Source organism: Macaca mulatta, chromosome 10 (assembly GCF_049350105.2).
Source record: "Macaca mulatta isolate MMU2019108-1 chromosome 10, T2T-MMU8v2.0, whole genome shotgun sequence".
In the NCBI taxonomy this organism is placed as follows: domain Eukaryota; kingdom Metazoa; phylum Chordata; class Mammalia; order Primates; family Cercopithecidae; genus Macaca; species Macaca mulatta.
The window spans coordinates 63,002,598-63,023,486 of NC_133415.1; positions in this window are offsets into that span (position 1 = coordinate 63,002,598).

Sequence of the window (20,889 nt, forward strand, 5' to 3'; positions counted from 1 at the left end):
CAGGGATGACTGTCATCAACAATTTGGCAAATATCCTTCCTGACACTTCTCTATGTGGATTGTGTACCTCCTGTGCCCTGTTCATAGCCCCTTGACCCACCTTTTAACTCCAGTTGTTGCCATGGCCACCAGCTGTGCAGGTATAACTCCAGCTCCCCTGCCTATCTCTTGCTGTATGCCTCAGGGCACCCCTGCCACTGCAGGATGGAACATTCACCACCATTCCGGTGCAGGTGATCGCTGGAAGGGAAAAGGAATGAACATCTCCTAGGGCAACTGTCGACCAATGGGGCCTATTATCTAGTGGATAAAAAAGCCCCTGTTCTGTTCCTCAAGCGAACGATTCTAAGGCTGTCTACATAGTGCCCCAGAGGGTCCCAAACAGGCCTAGGCCCAGATGTTCACAGTAGTGATTATCCCTCTTTCTCTCTAGCCTCCCTCTCCCATTTCTGTGGTCTCTTTCCAAAAGACACTGACCATGTACATGTAAGCCCTTGTCTCAGCCTGATCTGGGAGAAACCACATACACTAAGACACTGTGCGTATGTGTGTAAATCAATCAATGTAAAATAAAGGGGCGGTGCTATTCACACGACTTTACAGCCTGAATTTGCACTTTCTATGCCAGGAGATATCTACATCTATATCTAGATTTCCACCATCTGTGTAGTACTTTATTATTGTATGTGCCATGCTTTACCTAACTCATTGGATGATTTCTAGGTTTTTAGTGTCTCATGCAGGATTCCACCCTTGATGAAAATGGGTTAGCTAATTTCTAAAGTATTGTCTAGTTGGAACTAACCGGCCTATGAAGAGTAGGCCTCAAAACCCCCTCCTTGCTGGGTAACTGGGAATATCATTTCTATTTCATCAGTTAATGCTATGCAAAGCTATGATCTGTGCCTGGGATTTAGCTCCAGCCTCCTGGGGAGATCTGGAGTGTGAATTGCATTGTGGAGTTCATGTCCCTTGAGGCATCTATGAGCCCTATAAGGTGTGGTCTTTGGGCTCTGGCAGCACATGGGATGGGCTCACAACCCCCTGGGCGAGTAGCTTCCCTTTTGGCCTGAGGACAATTCTGCAGTGAGGGAGGCAGCTGAGATCCCTAGCAGCCAATACTCCAAGCAGCTGGTAAGGGGCTCTGGGCGGAGCTCTACAGCTCCCTTGCCGGGCAGTACCTTAGTGAGAATTACATAGCACATTCTCTTTACACTCCGTGTGGATTACCAGTTTTCAGCCCACACTTTTGCTATATACTCAGTGGGGCTGCCTTGCCTGTTCCATTTCCAAATGTTCTGATGAAGATGTATTAGGATAAATTTCAATTAACTGACAGCAAAATCAGCCCTTAAGACGGCATGCACCATTAGGCATATTAGAGTAACTAATAGTCCTTAATGAGCCACGATCTCTCAAAGCTCCATAAAAACCAGTTCCCAAAGACACGTGAGGTCCCTGAGGACTCTCGTACCTCACCTGGACCATGGCAATTTGCCTCACTTCCCAGTCCCCTCTGGCGGCTGCACCAGCATCCATTCTCCCTCCACCCTCCCAGTGTCTTTTGTGCCCGCCTCATTCCCCTCTGTTCACTTCTGCCCTCTAGTGGGCGCTCTGATGGGCTCTGATGGGCCCGCCTTCCGGGAAGCTCACAGGGTATCCCTAACCTGGAACTCTGAGCTCTTCTGGGACCTCTGGGGAATAGTGAAGGAAACATTTTCTCTGCTTTCACCTCTGGGCATTCCAACGGCTGCTGCTGCTGTCCTCTGAGCAACCTACCTCTCCTGCCTGTTTCTCCTCCCCAGCGTGATCCGAGCTGGTTTGCACCTTTATGAGTTGAAGAGAGACCCAAGGAGAGCAGTCTGTTAAGAGAAACAGCTGGAGACCCTCCCAATTCCATTCCTCTTTGCCTCTCTGAGACAACTGCACGACCTGAGGAACAGCAGGGCTGACCTCGTTAGGCTGTGATATGGCTGACATCCAGAAGGTTCCCAGGACAGTGCCTAGTCTGTAGTACGGACTTAATAAACGTGTGCTATTATTGGTATAAGGTCACCAACCACTGTGTCTTCCTGCTTCTTCTCAAGTTTCATGGTAAAAATGGATTTTGCCTGCATTTTCCTATTTTATATTGAATTAAAAGTACCTGAGCTGACAAAGGCAGCTTTGATGTGTGCTGGAATAAGTCTATCTTGGTCCTGATACAGCCAGGAAATAAGATGCAGCTGAGTTGAATGCAAGCACGTGGGTTTTAGAGCTGGGTAGAACCAGGTTGGAATTCTGGCTAAACCACCCGAGTCTTAGTTATTTCATGCAATATGTCCATCTTGGGCCATTGTGGAGTTTAAATGAGGAAATAGAGCCTGGTGGTGGAGAGTGTAGTAGGTTCTAGAGCCGGACTGACTGGCCTGGAGTCCCAGTTTTCCACCACCTATCAATTGTGTAACTGTGGGCAAGTTACTTAACCTCGCTGTGCCTCAGTTTTCCCCAATTACGAGATGAAATAATGGCAACATTTACTTTGTAGCAGATTGAGTTAACATCTCTGCTTGGCTCATGGTGTTTAAAAACATAATGCTCTTTATGAATTATTATGTGATAAGTTAATGGCAACATTAACTAATACATATTAGCTTTTAATTATTAGGAGAATCATGAAGATGACAATTATGTCATAATGATATGTTTTATGAGAATTTACTATTATATAAAATATTAGTTATTTTATATTTTTGCTGCAAATTTGAAATAATGCAAGCCTCCATGAAATAAAAATTAATCTAGAATTGGATCATTGCAAAGCTGATAGGTCGAGTGAATTGTATACCGGTTTATGCTATTGCCACATGGCTGGTGATCAGAAATACCTCCTTCCTTGGGATTTATGTTGAATCATGCACCTTTGTATTACGTGATTTCTTCAGGAACCCTTTGCATGAAGTGCCACCACCTTGCATATAAAAGCCCTTGAACACTGCCTGCCACAGAGGAGGCACTCTACGAATGGCAGTTACCATGGAGGTGTCCTGTGCAGTCAGGTACCAAGCAAATAGCTCAGGTTCCCACAAGCTTGGCTGGTTAAGTCCTCTTCCACCACACACCGTGGCTCCCTAGGAATGGGAAGATGAGTGATATCACTACCCTGATATTACCACTCAGCGTGGTGATTGCTTCTCTTCAACCCTCTCACCCAAGTCGCTGTGAGCCATTTCTGTGGTTTTGCTGTGAATACAGCTCGCTGCTTCCCTGACTGCATTTTTAGTGTTGTGACATTGGGGTGTGCCTTTTCTCTCACGATTGTTACGCTGTCTCACAGAGCTCTAGGCATACAGTCAAGATGTAATACATCCTTACCAACTTCACAATTTTTCAAAATTTGGAGCGAGAAAGGGGAACAGCTGTATGTGGTAAAATTACTCACTCAGGACACGTCCATGATTTGTCAATTGTGTGGATGTTCGCCTGTACATCTTCCTGGTGCTAGTAAATCTGAATGAGTGAGGGTGTTTATTTCCCTTCCGAATCTACTTTCAGGTAGGGCACAGTGCAGGCTCCACTCTGAGCATCCCTTCCACTCTTCATGGGATCAGAAGCAGCAGTTGAGGAGCTGGTTGATCCAACTGCCCTTCAGCCTGGTTCCCCATTGTCTTAGCCTTCATTCCCTCTGGAGCTGCCCCTGAGGTGAGAATTTGCAGACAAATGTTGCCGGGAAGCACTAGTAGGGAGGAGGGCAGGCAGAGCAGCCCATGATAGGTGTTAGCAAGTCAGGCTGCTGTGAGCAGCTGGGGAGAAGGTGCAGAACCTCTGTAGATGGTGTGAGCATGCATCGGAGTTTTCCATCTGAGGGGTAAGAGTTGGGCTACTTATCTAGAAATTTCCACTTCCAGCACTATTCACAATAGCAAAGACTTGGAATCAACCCAAAGGTCCATCAGTGACAGATTGGATTAAGAAAATGTGGCACATATACACCATGGAATACTATGCAGCCATCAAAAAGGATGAGTTTGCGTCCTTTGTAGGGACATGGATGCAGCTGGAAACCATCATTCTTAGCAAACTATCACAAGAACAGAAAACCAAACACCGCATGTTCTCACTCATAGGTGGGAACTGAACAATGAGATCACTTGGACTCAGGAAGGGGAACATCACACACAGAGGCCTATCACGGGGAGGGGGGAGGGGGGAGGGTTTGCATTGGGAGTTATACCTGATGTAAATGATGAGTTGATGGGTGCAGCACACCAACATGGCACAAGTATACATATGTAACAAACCTGCACGTTATGCACATGTACCCTACAACTTAAAGTATAATAATAAATAAATAAATAAATAAATAAAAGAAATTTCCACTTCCATTAATTAAGGGCTTCTCTGGAGGCAATAACTCCCTGGTACTTCATGCCTGCCCCTCACTGGCCACATGGGCTGAGCCAGGAAAGCCCCCAGGCAGAGAGTGATAGTAGCTTTCAGTACAAAGTTGACAGCTGGTATGGAAATGATGAATGTCAGGGGGCTGTAGACAGCACTGATAACATCTGCTGCATAGGTTAAGAAAAGGAATGTGTATAGAGAAATAGCCTAATGATACTCAAGCTCTAGAATGTAGTGTTCTGGTTATATATTGCAGTGCAATGGCATGCCAAAACTTACTGGCTTAATCTCCGACTACCATTTTATTCCTATTTACGGTTTCTCTGGGTCAGGAATTCGGGAAGTCTCTGCTGGGGTCTTCTTTCATGTGGTTGCCATCAGTAGTGGCTGGAGCCGGCACAGCAGATGGAGATGGCCGGGAATGTCTTTCTCTCTCCGTGTGGTCATCTGCATGGGCTTGTTTGGGCTTCCTCACAACATGGTGGCCTCTGGGCCCTTGGGCTGCAGTGGCAGCTGAAGTTTGTAAGAGCAGGTATTCCAGCTCCTAAGGTGGAAGCTGCATTACTTTTTATGACCTGGCCTTGGAAGTCACTTCTGCTGGACTCTTGTTTATGGGTGGGTCACAAGACAGTCCAGATTCAAGGGCAAGTGAATTAGACTCCACTTGTTGACAGGGAAGTTCTAGAAGATATTAGTGAAGTCACCTTTGGAAAATACAATCAGCTGTGTGTGTGCACGTGTGCATGTGTAAGTGTTAGTAAATGCTGCCATCTTTCAATATGAAATAAATAACATCCACAGAATAGCAAATGAACGTGGATCAGCACAAAAGCCTTGACAAATAAGATGTGCAGAAATTTACGAATTTTGTAACTGTCTGAGGCTGTCTCCCCCACAGGCATTCTCAGCAGGCTGAATGTGTGTGTGTGTGTGTACGCGCTTACACACACATATGCACGCTGTGCATTCTTAGATGGAGACAGTATTGGCTAATGATTATCAGCAACTGCGGAAATGAAGGAAATCAGTGACACAATAAAAACTCTAATTGCTTGGCAACAGTGTTTAGGCTTCATTAGGTAGATTTGTAACAGCTTCAAGAGAAATAAACTCCTGTGTCATTAGATAACAAGGCAAGAAATAGGTTATTTCCTTTTTGAAAGGTATGAAAGCTTCCAATTGCCTGATATATTCACTTAGTAGATTATTTTCTGTCATCTCAATTAATTGAATTTTATCCCTCGCTCTTAAAATGCTTTCCTTCAAAATAAGGTTATAAAGTTCAGAGAAGTCATATTTGAAATCATAGTCACAGAAGGCAGGAATCAACCTTATCTAGACAAAGTGCTCCAGGAGAAAATAAAAAAACCCAAACCTTTAGAAGATCACCTTTCCCATATACTTGGATGATTTGGCATTGAAATTGTATTTTGTGGAATATATCTTAGTAATATAGCACCCAATTTAAATTTTAAAATGAAAAGTAAAAATTATTTTTGGTTTCATCTAAACTCCTTCTATCAAAGCTTTCAATTCCATCAAAGCTTTCAATGTTGAACGTTTTTTATTTTAGTTAAAAGGAACGAAAATCAGAATTCAGGTTTGGTTCCAATATAAATCTGGCTTGCAATATTATTTGGTAGTAGCATACTTTCAATCTGTCTATGACATATTTCATGCCTGCCCTCTCAGTCTTTATAAACTCTTGAGTCTTTCTTGATTATGCATAAGACACACACACACACACACACACACACACACACACCCCTTGACACTACACAGTCAGTTATAATGTGATATAAAGCTCATTTTCCCTTTTAAGTGCTAAAAAGTGGAGCAAATCAATGTAGCAAACATATTTGCAATATCTTACATCTGGATTTCCAAGGCTAAAATATCCCTGACCATACTGTTTATCACTTCATTCTTTCACTGCAGACTTTTAACTCCTCTCTCAGGAAAAAGAAATATGAATATGCAATCCACTCCCTGCCTGCCTCGGATATGTCCCCTGGTTTGTTTCACCCGCCCGTTTGTCCCAGTCCCTCAGAAGTTTAGAGACGCTGATGAGGGAGGCAGGCAGATGTTAGTGCCTTGGGAAGTCTACAGCATGGACTTTGACTCTTTGGTGCCAAACAACGTCTCATGCAGAGGGTGTCTAACCCTCTCCTTTCTCACAGGTGAACACCCGGAGGGGTCTAGGAGAAGAGAGAGATTCTACCTCCAGTGCTCATAATTCCAAGCCCCTGGCTGGAGCAATTTTCTTAGAAAGCTGGCTTTGTGAGAAGGTGAAATGATTGTTAAATTTGAAGCCAAAACCACCTTCTGGAGAAATACATGGTGAAGCAAACACTGTCGGGGCCCACCCATGTCCCCTTGTCCTCACCACCCTGACACAGGCCAGTAGAGAACCTGCACGGCACAAGCAAACCATAGGCCTGAAGTGCTCAGAAATGAATGCTACTGGGAGGGGCCCTGGAACACAGGCAGACTGGAGTGGGTGGATAAGTAATGCAGCTTCCTCAGCCTTTGGGTGGGACAACTCTGAGGCATGTTCAACATAGTCACTCAGATGTCTCCACTGGGTTCGAGCCCATTGCCCACAGTAGTGAAGCGTTCATTCATCTCCCTCATAGGGGTGTCCTTCTCTTCCCTGTCTCACTTCCCCAGCTTGCCCCCCATCCCCCCACCAGTCTTCCAGGAGTCACCTCCCAAATAACCTACTTGCACCTAAATTTTTGTCTTAGCGTCTGTTCTGGGGGAGCCCTGGCTATTTTCATCTCTGACAGCAGTGAAGTCTAATATTGGATGATTTCACTTAACAAAGATGGAGGCCGATCCATGTGGAACAGATTTGGATTGGTTATGAATTCCTGGTCTCTCATTTCCCTGCACACCTGGTCCTATCTGGTTTTCCTGTATGCTAAGGGTTCAGGCTCTGAGCTCAGACCATCATGTGCTTGTTTCCAGGCTCAGTCACCAAGAACTGGACAACCCTGAGCAAGTTCCTTAACCTCTGTAATTTGTTCCCTAACCTGGACCTGGAGAGGAAAATAATCCCTAGATCACGGGGTTGGTGTAAGGAATAAATGAGATAATGTTTGGAAGAGGCTTAGTATAGTGCTAACACACAGAAAGTGCTTAATACATGCTAAAATACTATTATTATTACTACTACTGTTATTATTATGCCTAACTTCCTAAAATACATTTCTGCATATAACTGAGAAGTTTGCTATCTCTTTGGCGCAGTCATAAGATAGATATGCCACAACGAACCCAAATTAGCAATGTGAGTTCAAATTGACAGTGTGGTTCACACTGCTATAAAGATACTACCCAAGGCTGAGCAATTTAGGAAGGAAAGAGGGCCAGGAACAGTGGCTCACTCCCATAATTCCAGCACTCTGGGATGCCAAGGCAGGGGATCACTTGAGGTCAGGAGTTCGAGACCAGCCTGGCCAACATGGTGAAACCTTGTCTCTACCAAAAAATACAAAAATTAGCCAAGCATGGTGGCAGATGCCTATAATCCCAGCTACTTGGGAGGCTGAGGCAGGAGAATTGCTTGAACCCTGGAGGTGGAGGCTGCAGTGAGCTGAGATCATGCCATTGGACTCCAGCCTGGGCGACAGAGTGAGACTCTGTCTCAAAAAAAAAAAAAAAAAAGAAAGAAAAAGAAAAGAAAAAAGAGGTTTAATTGACTCACAGTTCCCCATGGCTGGGGAGGCCTCAGGAAACTCACAATCATGGCGGAAGGGGAAGGGGAAGTAGGGCACGTCTTCACAAGGCAGCAGGAGCAGGAGAGAGACAGAGAGAGAGAGAGACAGAGAGGAAGGAGAAGCACCAGACACTTATCAAACAACCAGATCTCGTGAGAACTCTCTATCACAAGAACAGCAAGGGGGAAATTTGCCCCCATGATCCAATCACCTCCCAGCAGGTCCCTCCCACAACACATGGGGATTACAATTTGAGATGAGATTTGGGTGGGAACACAGAGTCAAACCATATCACATATCACAATGAATGAAATTTTGGTTCAGGATATTCCTATGGTATAAAATATCTGAATTCTAAAGCTTGGCATTTGCAGATCTTAAACCGCATGGTAACAAGTCACTTAGTTCCTTGGAGAAAGTTTTATCTGACAAACTCTCTAGACCTTTTCTCCGTATTTGCAACTGCATCTTCTGGGATATTTCTAATTGTGTTCACAGTTCTGCAGAAGCAGTCTGCCTGACTGCTTGAGCTGAAATATCAATCTTCTCTTGCCCTCAGTGCTCCTGGTTCTCAGGCCTTCAGACTCAGACTGGAATCTACACCATTGGCTCTCCGGCTTCCAGGCCTTAGAACTGCACCACTGGCTTTCTGGGTCTCCAGCTTGCAAGTGGCAGACTATAGGACTTTTCAGCCTCCATAATTGCATGAACAATACCTTATAATAAATTTCATATCTATCTATCTATCTATCTATCTATCTATCTATCTATCTATCTATCTATCATCTGTCTCTGCCTGCCTATCTATCTGTTTCTGCCTGCCTGCCTATCTATCTATGTATCTATCTATGTATCTATGTATCTATCTATGTATCTATCTATGTATCTATCTATCTATCTATCTATCTATCTATCTATCTATCTATCCATCCATCCATCTATCTATCGAATCTATCTATCATCTCCTATAGGTACTGTTTCTCTGGTGACCCAGGAATAATACAATGGGTGCCCTCTTTTCCTGGGGGTGCAGTGTGGGGAGGGAGAAAGGTGTAGAGTGCAGAGAGAGTGTGATGAAAGATCACATCTCTAGAGGTGTAAATTGTGAATTTAAATCCAGTATTTCTCTCTACCAGTGTCATTTGCACTTTAAGCTTCTTTCAAAGGAATTTCAGGCATCACTGCGGTAGGCAGGAGGAAGTGGGGCCCAATAATATAAGCTTCCTCTGTCCTGGAGGTGTCAATAAAGGCCCAGTAGTCAATAAAGGCCCATTTAGTGACTTACAAAGCCGTGGCTGAGGCTGTGAGCCTGAAAGTGCCTGTGAGGGTGAACAGATGAGCTCCCCTTATCTCAGCATCAGCTCATGTGGGAGCTGAATTGAAGGTCAATACCTTGGATTCTCCTGCAGTAAGCAGGTGTCTAGAGAGTATAGATTTTCTGCTATGTAAGCTCAACTCTCCTCTTATTGTTGGCCTGCATCAGGCCAATTTCAAACCCAGCAAAACATATTATGGAGAAGCCAGGTTTGAACAAAACCCTCCACATGGCACTTCTGGAATTTAGGGCTGATATTGCGCAGGGCTGATATTATTCTTTCTCCTCCCCGCCACCTCCATCCTCTCTCCCTTCATTTCCTGAGGACAACACATGCTGACCATTGGGAGCGTAACAAAGATGTCACACTCCAGAAAGAGTCACACCCTTTTTAATTCATCCATTGCTGCAGCTGTTCTAGAAAATGACAGGTGGTGGGTGAGCCACCTCTGCTCTGGGGACTGGGCTACTGGGTGCCCAGATATGTGGTCAAATATTATTCTGAATGTTTCCATGAGGGTGTTTTGGAATGTAATTAGTTGTTTTTTGGTTTTTTTTTTGGTTTTTTTGAGCTAGAGTCTCACTCCTTTGCGCAGGCTGGAGTGCAGTGGTGCGATGTTGGCTCACTACAACCTCCGCCTCCCGGGTTCAAGTGATTCTCCTGCCTCAGCCTCACAGGTAGCTGGGATTACAGGTGCCTGCTACCATGCCTGGCTAATTTTTATATTTTTTGTAGAGATGGCCAGGCTGGTCTTGAACTCCTGACCTCAAATGATCTGCCTGGGATGCAATTAATATTTAAAATGGAGACAGTTTAACAGATTCCCTTCCCTAATGTGGGTGAGCCTCATCCAATCAGTTGAAGGCCTGAATAGAACAAAATGCTGTCCTTCCTTCAGTAAGAGAGAATGTTTTCTGTATCATGGCCTTCCTACAGGAACATTGGCTTTTTTTCCAGCCTTTGGACTCAAACTGAAATATCAGTTCTTCCTGGGTCTGCGAGCCTTAGGATTGGAACCGTACCATCAGCTATCAGTCCCAGGCCTGTGGACTTGGATAGTAAGTAAACATTGGGCTCTCCTGGTCTCCAGTTTGGAGACCAAATCTCCACCCAAATCTCCACTCTGCAGATCTTGGGACTTGCTGACATCCATAATCATCTGTGTTTGTAAATCAGGTAATAAATCTTGTGTGTGTGTGTACACATATATATTCATTACACACACGCACATATATAAATCCTATTGGTTCTGTTTCTGTGGAGGACCCTGACTAATAAAACCAGCACAGAAAGTAGGCATTGAGTTCTTCCAGTGTTTGCCTTTGGTTGTCAAGTATTCATTTATTTGTTCATTTCTCGATTCACTCAACACCAATTATTTAGTAGTATTATTTGACAGACACTGTGCTTGGTGCTGGATATATAGCAGTTAACAAGACAGAGTCTCTGCCTTCACAGAATTTGGAGTTTATCTATACCAATTAAAAATTGCCTTGTATGCTACATAGCTCCCAAGTACAAAACTTCTGGGGTGCACAAGAATAAGCATCCATTCAGCTCATCTGTTTGTGGGTTAGCTGGGGGTGGGCTGATCTTGGCTGAGTGGCTCCGCTGGTCTTGGCTGGGTTGGATCACATACTTATCTGGGAGTGCTTTTAAACTGTCTTGGCTAGCAACTTGTATTAGTTAGCCTGAGCAACCATAACAAAATACTATAGACTGGATGGCTTACACAACAGGAATTTATTTCTCACAGTTCTGGAGGTTGGGAAGTTCAAGATCAAGGTATCAGCTGATTTAGTTCCCCATGAAGGCTTTCTATTCCTGGCTTGGAGATGGTCCCCTTCTTGCTGTGTCCTCACGCAGAGGAGAGAAAGAGAAAGCTCTGGTCTCATTCTCTTTTTATAAGGACACAAATCTCATCGTGGGGTCCCTGCCATCATGACATCATTTAAACCTAATTACCTCCAAAGGCTCCATCTCCAAATACCATCACACTGGGGGTTAGGACTTCGATGTATAAATTTTGGCAATGCACAACTCAGTCAATAGCATAGCTCTACTTCCTGATCTGGATCTGGTTGGGCTTAGTTCCTCTTCATCTTGGATCCGCTTTCTCTGTGTCCGTCTGGAACTCAGACTGAAGGGGAAGCAGCCACCCTGGGGAGTGCTCCCATGATGGCCAAGTTTCACGCCCAATCATCAAGGCTTTCCCAGCTGTCAGTCATGTTGCCCCTGCTCACAGTCCATTTGCCGAACCAGTCACATGACTGAACCTTATGTGAAGAGGGTGGGAAATGTCCTGTGCTGCTCTAGTGGGAGGAGCTGCAAAGTCACGTGGCAAAGGGAAAGGTGAAGAGTCAGGGCCATCTGTGGAATCACACCTGTGCTACTGGTGTTATTTCTCAGAGGGCCCTCAAAGCTCAGGCTGAAACTTCTACCAGAAGAGGTGGAGCATTAGCAAGTATCTGGTTTGGGAGGTGGAGATAGTTGGTGTCAAAGCCATGGGCCTCCTGGTGATAATGGCCTCAGGGGAGTCAAGAGGGAGCCTGCTGGAATATGGTGGTGGTGGATGGAAGAATGGATGAGCCTCAAGTCAGGGGAAAGGCTGAACTCACCTAACAACGTGGGAAATTTGAGACGTCATTGTATATGTGTGTCTGCACACATGCCTATGTTTGGGGTGTGTGCCTGAGTGAGGGGGGCAGATTGAGAGGGACATTCCATAATACCTAGTTTGGAAAATAATTTATGGAGAAGGAAAATGATAACAATAAGTCAGTTTCTTTCCACCATGGCTGTGTGTCAGAATGCTAAAATATATGTATACCTGGCTGTGTCCTGCCTATAAGGCTTCTGATTCAGCAGTGCAGGGGGAGTTCTTTAATTGTATATAGTCAGGTTAAAAATACTTATATGTAGTCATGCGCTTCATAACAATGTTTAGGTGAATGACAGATTGAATATACAACAGTGGTCCCATAAAATTATAATGGAGCTACCCTATACAGGTGTACCATTTTTTTTCATCTTTTATACCATGCTCTTTTACTGTACCTTTTCTATGTTTAGATATATATTAGAAACATAAATGCTTACCGTTGTGTTATAGTTGCCTACAGTATTCAGTACAATAACATGTTGTACAGGTATGTACCCTTAGAGCAATAGGCTATACCATATAGCCCAGGTGAGTAGTAGGCTATGCCATCCAGGTTTGTGTAAGTACACTCTATGATGTTTGCACGATGGCAAAATTGCCCAGTGACACGTTTCTCAGAGCATATCCCCATCATTAAGCAAGCTAGGAATGTACTATGTTCTAAAACCGTTTTTTTATTATACTTTAAGTTCTAGGGTACATGTGCACAATGTGCAGGTTTGTTATATAGGTATACATGTGCCACATTGGTTGGCTGCACCCATCAACTCATCATTTATATTAGGTATTTCTTCTAACACTCTCCCTTCCCCAGCCCCCCACCCCCCAACAGGTCCCAGTGTGTGATGTTCCCCTCCCTGTGTCCATGTGTTCTCATTGTTCAACTCCCACCTATGAGTGAGAATGTGCGGTGTTTGGTTTTCTGTCCTTGTGATAGTTTGCCGAGAATGATGGTTTTCAGCCTCATCCATGTCCCTGCAGAGGACATGAACTCATCCCTTTTTATGGCTGCATAGTATTCCACGGTGTATATGTGCCACATTTTCTTTATCCAGTCTGTTATTGATGGACATTTGGGTTGGTTCCAAGTCTCTGAAACCATTTTTATGCATCTATTTGGGAAGGCTAAAAGTTAGAAACCAACGAGTGACATTTATACTATTGTGATTGTGTGAGTATTCAGCACTCACCAAAGTGTTAAATATAGGAGAGTCTATTTCTTTGTCTACATTGTCAGTGCTTCTCAAAGGAGACTCTTCTTTGCTTCAAGGTAAAGCTGTAGGCTGGTGGGGGTAGGGGAAACACTGGTTTCCATACAGACCTTAAGCCAGTTGTTCTCACGCTGGCTGCACATTAGAATCACCTGGGGAGCTTTTAAAACTCCCAACACCCGGATTGTACCTGAGACCAATTAAATCAGAATCCGTAAGGTAGCATGCAGGCACTGTTGCCATTCAAAGCTCGCCACACATTCCCCTGTGCAATCAGGGTTGAGAACTACAGCTTTACTCCTCCAGTGCTTAGCTTACTTCTTGTCCCTGCCCCTGCTGGGCCTGCAGGGTTCTGCCAGGCAAGTGGGCCCCCTCCACCTCAGCACCACCTGCAAGGTTCTTGCCTGCAGTTCCCCCAAAGTCCCTTCTACCTTTTACTGTCTTCCCCAAATGTGTTGAACTCTCACTCACTGCTAAGGCTTCCTCTGCTCCATTTGCTTTGCTGTTACTGGGTTTTATTTTTTAAAACCCATTATCACAATTTCAACAGGACCTCAAAAGGGTATAGAGACACAAAGTGTGCGCTCAATTTACCATCTTGAGCTGCAAAAGTTTAGGTTATTTAAAAATGCTTTTAATAGACTTAAAAAAAAAAGTTACCTGCCTGATAGTAACTCACAGCCATGAGCTCACTTGTGTGCATTAGCAAATGGTGGATATACCAGATTTCTTGAGAGCTGTTGATGGTGTGTGATGACATCCTCTGGCTGGATAATGTGGCTGTTTAACCATAGCGTGCTGTAGTAAGAGAAATATTGGTCTTGGACTCACAGAATTGTGGGTGCTAATTCAGTTTTGAGTAAATTATCATCTAAGTTTTCCAGGGCTCAGTTTCATTATGTAGAAGACAGGGAGAATTACTCTTGCCTTACAGAGTCGTTGTGAGAATGTAATTATAGCTCCCAGAGGAAGCTGCTGGTGCAGTGCCTGGCACAGGACATTTTCCTTCCTACTTCAAAACTGCCTTGGGATGGTGTGAGTAAACTTGAACTTTCCGCCTAAATCAAATGTCTCCCTATTTTATTTTGTGGTTGTGCCGGTGTGCCAATGCAGGAAACTGTCTGCATTTTCAAAGCAAAAAATGCAAATATAGAAGGAAATGGTTATGTTTTCATGGGCAGGGCCCAAAGGTTCCTCTCCTGTTCTGAGATATGCAGGGTCATGCGCTAATTGTGATAGCAATGTGAGTTCTGTCCTTTTCAGGCAAACCTTAGTCATCTCCGGCATATGCTGCTCCTTCTATTGTTGGGTTTTCCAGTGATTCCTAACATATTCTTTCGCCCTTTCCACATCATTATAAAGAAAATTTCCAAAGCAATCTTGAAAGTATTTCTAACCAATATCCGTAATTTCGTTTCTTTTTCTTTTTTTCTTTTTTTGAGATGGAATTTTGCTCTTTCGCCCAGGCTGGAGTGAAGTGGCATGATCTTGGCTCACTGCAACCTCCGATCCGCAGGTTCAAGCGACTCTCCTGCCTCAGCCTCCTGAGTAGCTGGGATTATAGGTACCTGCCACCACGCCCAACTAACTTTTGTATTTTTAGTAGAGATGGGGTTTTGCCATGTTGACCAGGCTGGTCTTGAACTCTTGACCTCAGGTGATCCACCTGCCTTGGCCTCCCAAAGTGCTGGGATTACAGGCGTGAGCCACCGTGCCCGGCCCTTTATCTGTAATTTCATGAGGACCCAGCTGTTGCTCTTGGTAATACGCTGATAAGAGCACAGCTTTGCCAGAGAAATAATGTGGAGAGACTGCAACCTTAGCAAGCTGACATCTTGTATATTCTTCTAGCCAGGGCTGTGTAGACAGGAACAGAGGTGCAGTGAGGCAGGAGTTGGGGCATACCCAGATAGCCCAAACTCCAGTTCTTTTGTCTTAGTCATAATCCTTCCTCTTTTTGCTCCTCAATAGCACTGAGTAGTGTTTAAGTCCAAAGCCTTTGGAGAAGCAGATGTTGGTTTGAATCCTGGTACGAGCTGTGGGCATCTGAGCCTTGTCTGCAGCCTGGGTGTGGCAATCCTTATTCCACGAGGGTGAATGAGGATCACAGCACGGGGCTTGGCACATAGTGCTAGATAGTGCCCAGTGTCACTGTGCTACTGAATGGGGCCAGAGAAGAAATGCAGTGGGAAGCTGGGCGCTGTGGCTTAGGCCTGTAATCCCAGCACTTTGGGAGGTCGAGGCGGGAGGATTCCTTGAGCTCAGCCTGGGCAATATGGTGAAACCCTGTTTCTACAAAAAAAAAAAAAAAAAAAAAAAAGTAAAAAATTAGCCAGATGGGCCGGGCGCGGTGGCTCAAGCCTGTAATCCCAGCACCTTGGGAGGCCGAGACGGGCGGATCATGAGGTCAGGAGATCGAGACCATCCTGGCTAACACGGTGAAACCCCGTCTCTACTAAAAATACAAGAAAATTAGCCGGGCGAGGTGGCGGGCGCCTGTAGTCCCAGCTACTCGGGAGGCTGAGGCAGGAGAATGGCGTGAACCCAGGGGGGCGGAGCTTGCAGTGAGCCGAGATCGCGCTACTGCACTCCAGCCTGGGGCACAGAGCAAGACTCCGTCTCAAAAAAAAAAAAAAAAAAAAAAAAAAAAAAAAAAATTAGCCAGATGTAGTGGTGTGTGGCTATAGTCCCAGCTATTCAGGAGGCTGAAGTGGGAGGATCTCTTGAGCCTGGGAGATTGAGGCTGCAGTGAGTCGTGATCATGCCACTGCACACCAGCCTGGGTGACAGAGCAAGACCCTGTCTCAAAAAAAAAAAAAAAAAGGAAAGAAACAAAGAAAAAGTAGAGGGAAACATGAATCAGATAATTTTCCTATGTAAGCACTGCTGAAGAAACGGTTAAGGAAGAAGAGGAGACTTCACAGCTAACGTAAGGTGTGGGGATTACCTCTTGGTCTTAGAAGCTGGTATAAATTCTGTTTAAGAAAATGGGAGTTCAAGTCTTGTGTCTAATTAACGACACTGTGGACTTTCTTATGCACAGCTCCATTTTGTCCTCAAACATCCCCATGGAGCCAGGATGGCAGGAATCACCTGCCTTGGCCCCTGATTTTGGCAGCATCAACGACAGCTGATCTTGCCTGGGAAAAATGAAGAGCAGCCTGAGGACTGGAATGCTCACGTCTTGATCAAGTGCAATGCACAGAAAGTTAACCTGACACATTTGATGACATAGGTCATCATCTTGGGGCTGGGGGTAAATTAAGCCCCTGGATCAGTCAGGGAAGTGACATTCTGTTTTCTTTCTGAGTGACATGAGAGGTAGCTATGTATGGATCAAAAAAAAAAAAAAAAGAGTAGAGAGAAGCGAGAAATGCATCAGCCTCTTGTGTCTCGGAGGGCTTGGATCATAACCTGAGGGGGCCTCAGCTTCGTCCTTTCTTTCAGGAGCACCAATGACCAGGTGTTTCTGGAGCTCAGGCTCAAAAGTTCACCTCCTCTAGGTGTGGAGAATGCTGAATCCGCAGAGTGGATATTGAGCTTCAGACTGGATAGTCAGTGACAATCATTTGTGCTGGAAGATGATGCTGCTCACCGAGGAATGAAGAGCAGACAGGGGAGTTGAGACTGAAAGCTAAAGAGGATCCAACTTATCCACTTAGTGGGAGAAAGAATTCATTAATGAGGTCATGGCGGTGTGTGTGTGGTGGTCCCTTCCTATTCAGACCAATTTTAAATTTCAGAGAAAGCCTGGTATTGTGAATTATGACTTTCACCAGTGTTCACACCTTCCTTCCTTGCATGGCTTAAAACACAACTAATTAAAAATTGATCTTAGTGAACAGATATCCATCTGAGAACAGATAAAGGCTTCAGCAAGGCCGTTCCCTATCAAGTATGAGTGAGTGTAGCTGGGTTGTTCTCCTAGAGCCTCTCAGGAACCTAGCAAGGGGACTGGGGTTTTGTTAGGGCCTGCAGTAGCTGCAGGACCTGGAGGTTGTGTGTTGAGGCTGCACGACACAGCAGGACTGGGCTGGGTGGGTGGAGGGCTGTCTACACCCCAAGTTCGAAGATCAGGAGGTTGAGTGGCTGTCAACATGTGTGTGCGTGCGTGCATGTGTGTGTGTGTGTGTGTGTTGTGTGTGTGTGTGGTGGTGCTGATGGTGGTGCAGGTATGGAATATGGGATGAACAGGCAAAAGTGAGACCAGGAAGCAGAAGTAAGGGAAGAAAAAAAAAGAGAGGTGGCAAGAAAGCCCATTTATTCAACATATTAATCACCCACTATGTACAAAAGAGCATTCCAGGTCCTGTAGGGCTGTAGTTCTCAAACCTTTTTAAGTAAAAAGATCTTTTTTGGTATGAAAAGCCTATTATATGGAGGGCCAGTGCATATATAATAATTCATGTTTTACTACTTCTTGACCAAAAAGTAACATAATGTCCAAAAGTTAAAGCACCCGTGGTTTAGGCCCACAAGTTAGAAACACTTTATGGGTGGAGAGAAATTAATTAAATGCAAATGTTGTAATAATTTTAATAGGCAATGTTTCTTAAATGTTTACTATGTTCCAGCCTCCTGCTAATTGCTACATATGGACTGTCTCATTTAACCATCACAATAGCTCCCTGAATAATACCTGAAGCAGGCATCATTTCTATGCCTATTTACAGGCAAGGAAATTGAGGCTTAAAGATAAGTAACTTCCCCAGGTTTTCACAGTGAGACAGAGACAGCTGTGTGATGGCTAAGGCCCATTTTTTATTTCCTCTTAAGCATCTAGCTAGAATATATTTCCTAATTGTCCTTACAGTTAGATGTGGCCACGTGACAGTTCTGACCAAGGGACTGTGTGCAGAAGTGGCTGTGAAAGCCTCCTCCGCGGTCCTCTGCATGCCCTCCCCTGATCTGACAGCTGAGTGCAGAGGGCCCAACAAGGAGTCTGAGGCCCAGGGAATGGTGCAGCCATAAGACGCAAGGAAACTGAAGTCCTGAATGATCACGTGGAAAGCACCTCCCAACCAGAAACATCCACTTTGGATTTTGTGTCAGCAAGAAATAAACTTTTTTAAAAATTTAATTAATTAATTTTTAGTTCATTAGCTTTTGGGATACAAGTGGCTTTTGGTTACGTGAATGAATTCTGTAGTGGTGATTTCTGAGATTTTTGTGCACCCGAGCAGTGTACACTGTTCCTAATATGTAGCCTTTTATTCCTCCCCTACTCCAGCCTCCCCACCTCTGAGTCTGCAAAGTCCACTATGTCACTCTGTGTGTCTTTGTGTCCTCATAGCTTAGCTCCTACTTATAAGTGAGAACATATGTATGTGGTTTTCCATTCCTGGGTTACTTCACTTGGAATAACGGCTTCCATCTCCATCCAAGTTGCTGCAAAAGACATTATTTTGTTCCTTTTTATGGCTTAGTAGTATTTCATGGTGTATATATACACCACATTTTCTTTATGCACTTGTTGGTCGATGGGGACTTAGGTTCGTTCCATATTTTTCCAAATATGACTTGTGCTGCTTTAAACATGCATGCGCGTGTGTCTTTTTCATATGACTTCTTTTCCTCTGGGTAGATACCCAGCAGTGGGATTGCTGGATTGAATGGTAGATCTACTTTTAGTTATTTAAGAAATCTCCATACTGTTTTCCATAGAGGTTGTACCAATTTACATTCCCACCAGCAGTGTAATATTGTTCCCTTTTCACCACATCCACACCAACATCTATTGGTTTTTGACTTTTTAATTATGGGCATTCTTGTATGAGGACGGTGGTATCTCACTGCGGTTTTAATCTGCATTTCCCTGATGATTAGTGGTGTTCAGCGTTTTTTGATGTTTGTTGGCTGTTTGGATATCTTCTTCTGAGAATTGTCTATTCATGCCCTTTGCCCACTTTTTGATGGAATTGGTTTTTTTTTTTTTTTTCTGATTTGTTTGAGTTCCTTGTAGATTCCGAATACTAGTCCTTTGTCAGATTCGTAGTTTGCAAATAAAACTCTGTTGGTTGTCTGTTTACTTTGCTGATTATTTCTTTTACTGAGCAGAAGCTATTAAGTTTAATTAGGTCCCATTTATTTCTTTTTGTTTTTGTTGCACTTGCTTTTGGGGGCTTAGTCATGAATTCTTTGCCTAGGACAATGTCCAGAAGGGTTAAGAAATAAACTTCTATTGTGCGAGGCCGCTGAGATGTGAGGCTTTGTTTGTAATAGCAGCTGGTATTATACACCCTACCTATTTGCGTAGTTTGCAAACAGTGGAGCCAGGATTCACACAGGCAGTCTGTGAGCTGAACTACTACACATAGACAGTGACAATACAAAAAAAGGAAGTGACAGAGTCTTTCTTAAATCTTCTTATTCCCATTCTTGGCACTTGTAAGAAATGGCCTCATCCCATTATTTTGGTCTTTAAAAGAATGGTCAGTTGTACACATGAGCAGATGCAGGAAAGGGAGAGGATGGCACTGGGAATTTGGAAAGGGAAGTGGGATGCACAAAGGGGACTGAGGTGAATCATGGTCAAGAAAGAAGGTGAAAAGAAGGTATGTGCTGGGGTGAGTTGCAGTTCAGAGGGACACCAGCTGGATCATGGGGCTGGGATAACTCTTTTTTTTTGCTAAATGGTTTCCATTCTTTATTGAGATTCCCTGTTTGTTTTCAATTATGGTATTTAAGAAAACCCTTTGAATATATTTGTAATAGCTGCTTTAAAGCCCTCACCTGTTAATTCTAACAATGCTGTCATCTCTGGGTCTGTTTCTATTGGTTCATTTTTCTTCTGGTTATGGGCCACATTTCCCTACTTGGCTTGTCTACAAGTTTTGGATTGTATGCCCTTGAGTTCTGGATTTTGTTGAGCATTGAGTGTAGTTCTGGCAGGCAGTTAATTTCCTTGCCAATGAGTTTGATCCCTTGGAAGCTTGTTTTTTAAACTTTGTTAGGGTGGGTCTAGAGTAGTCTTTACTTTAGACCTCTAGTTGAGTCCTACTCCCAAGGTGTGGCTTTTTGGGAGTCTTGACTCAATGCCTGGGACATTCAGTGATGTCTCTCCACTCTGGCTGTTAGAACTCCAGCGTCTTTCCATCCTCTGTAAACTCCAGAATCCCCATCCAGCACATAGCTCCCCAGGGATTGTTCTCATGAATTTTTTCTTTGCACAGGTGCAATTTAGTCTTGAGCCAAAGGTTTAAGAGGATCTTTATGCAGATTCTGGAGCTCTTTTTCTGCACAACTGCATCCTTTTCAGTCTCCTGACCTCATACTCCAGCCATGTCAGCAGATCCAAACTCTGATGTTTGACTCCTCCTCTCAATGCAGCCACCGTGGTCGGTTGGGTCTCTATCTCTCTGTACTGTGGTCTGGACAGTGTCTCCAGGTAGACAGCAGGGCCATCATGGGTCTCGCCTTGTGTGTGTCTCCTCCCTCAGGGCCACAGTCTTGTGTTGCCTTCCAATGTCTAAAAATAGTTTTGCTATTGGCCTACAGTGGAAGAATTAGTCTGGAACTTGGCATGCTGTCATGGCAGGAAGCAGAAATTATCTTCCCGTTGTTCTGATGTTCTTGAATTTGGAAAGAGTCAGTTGCCT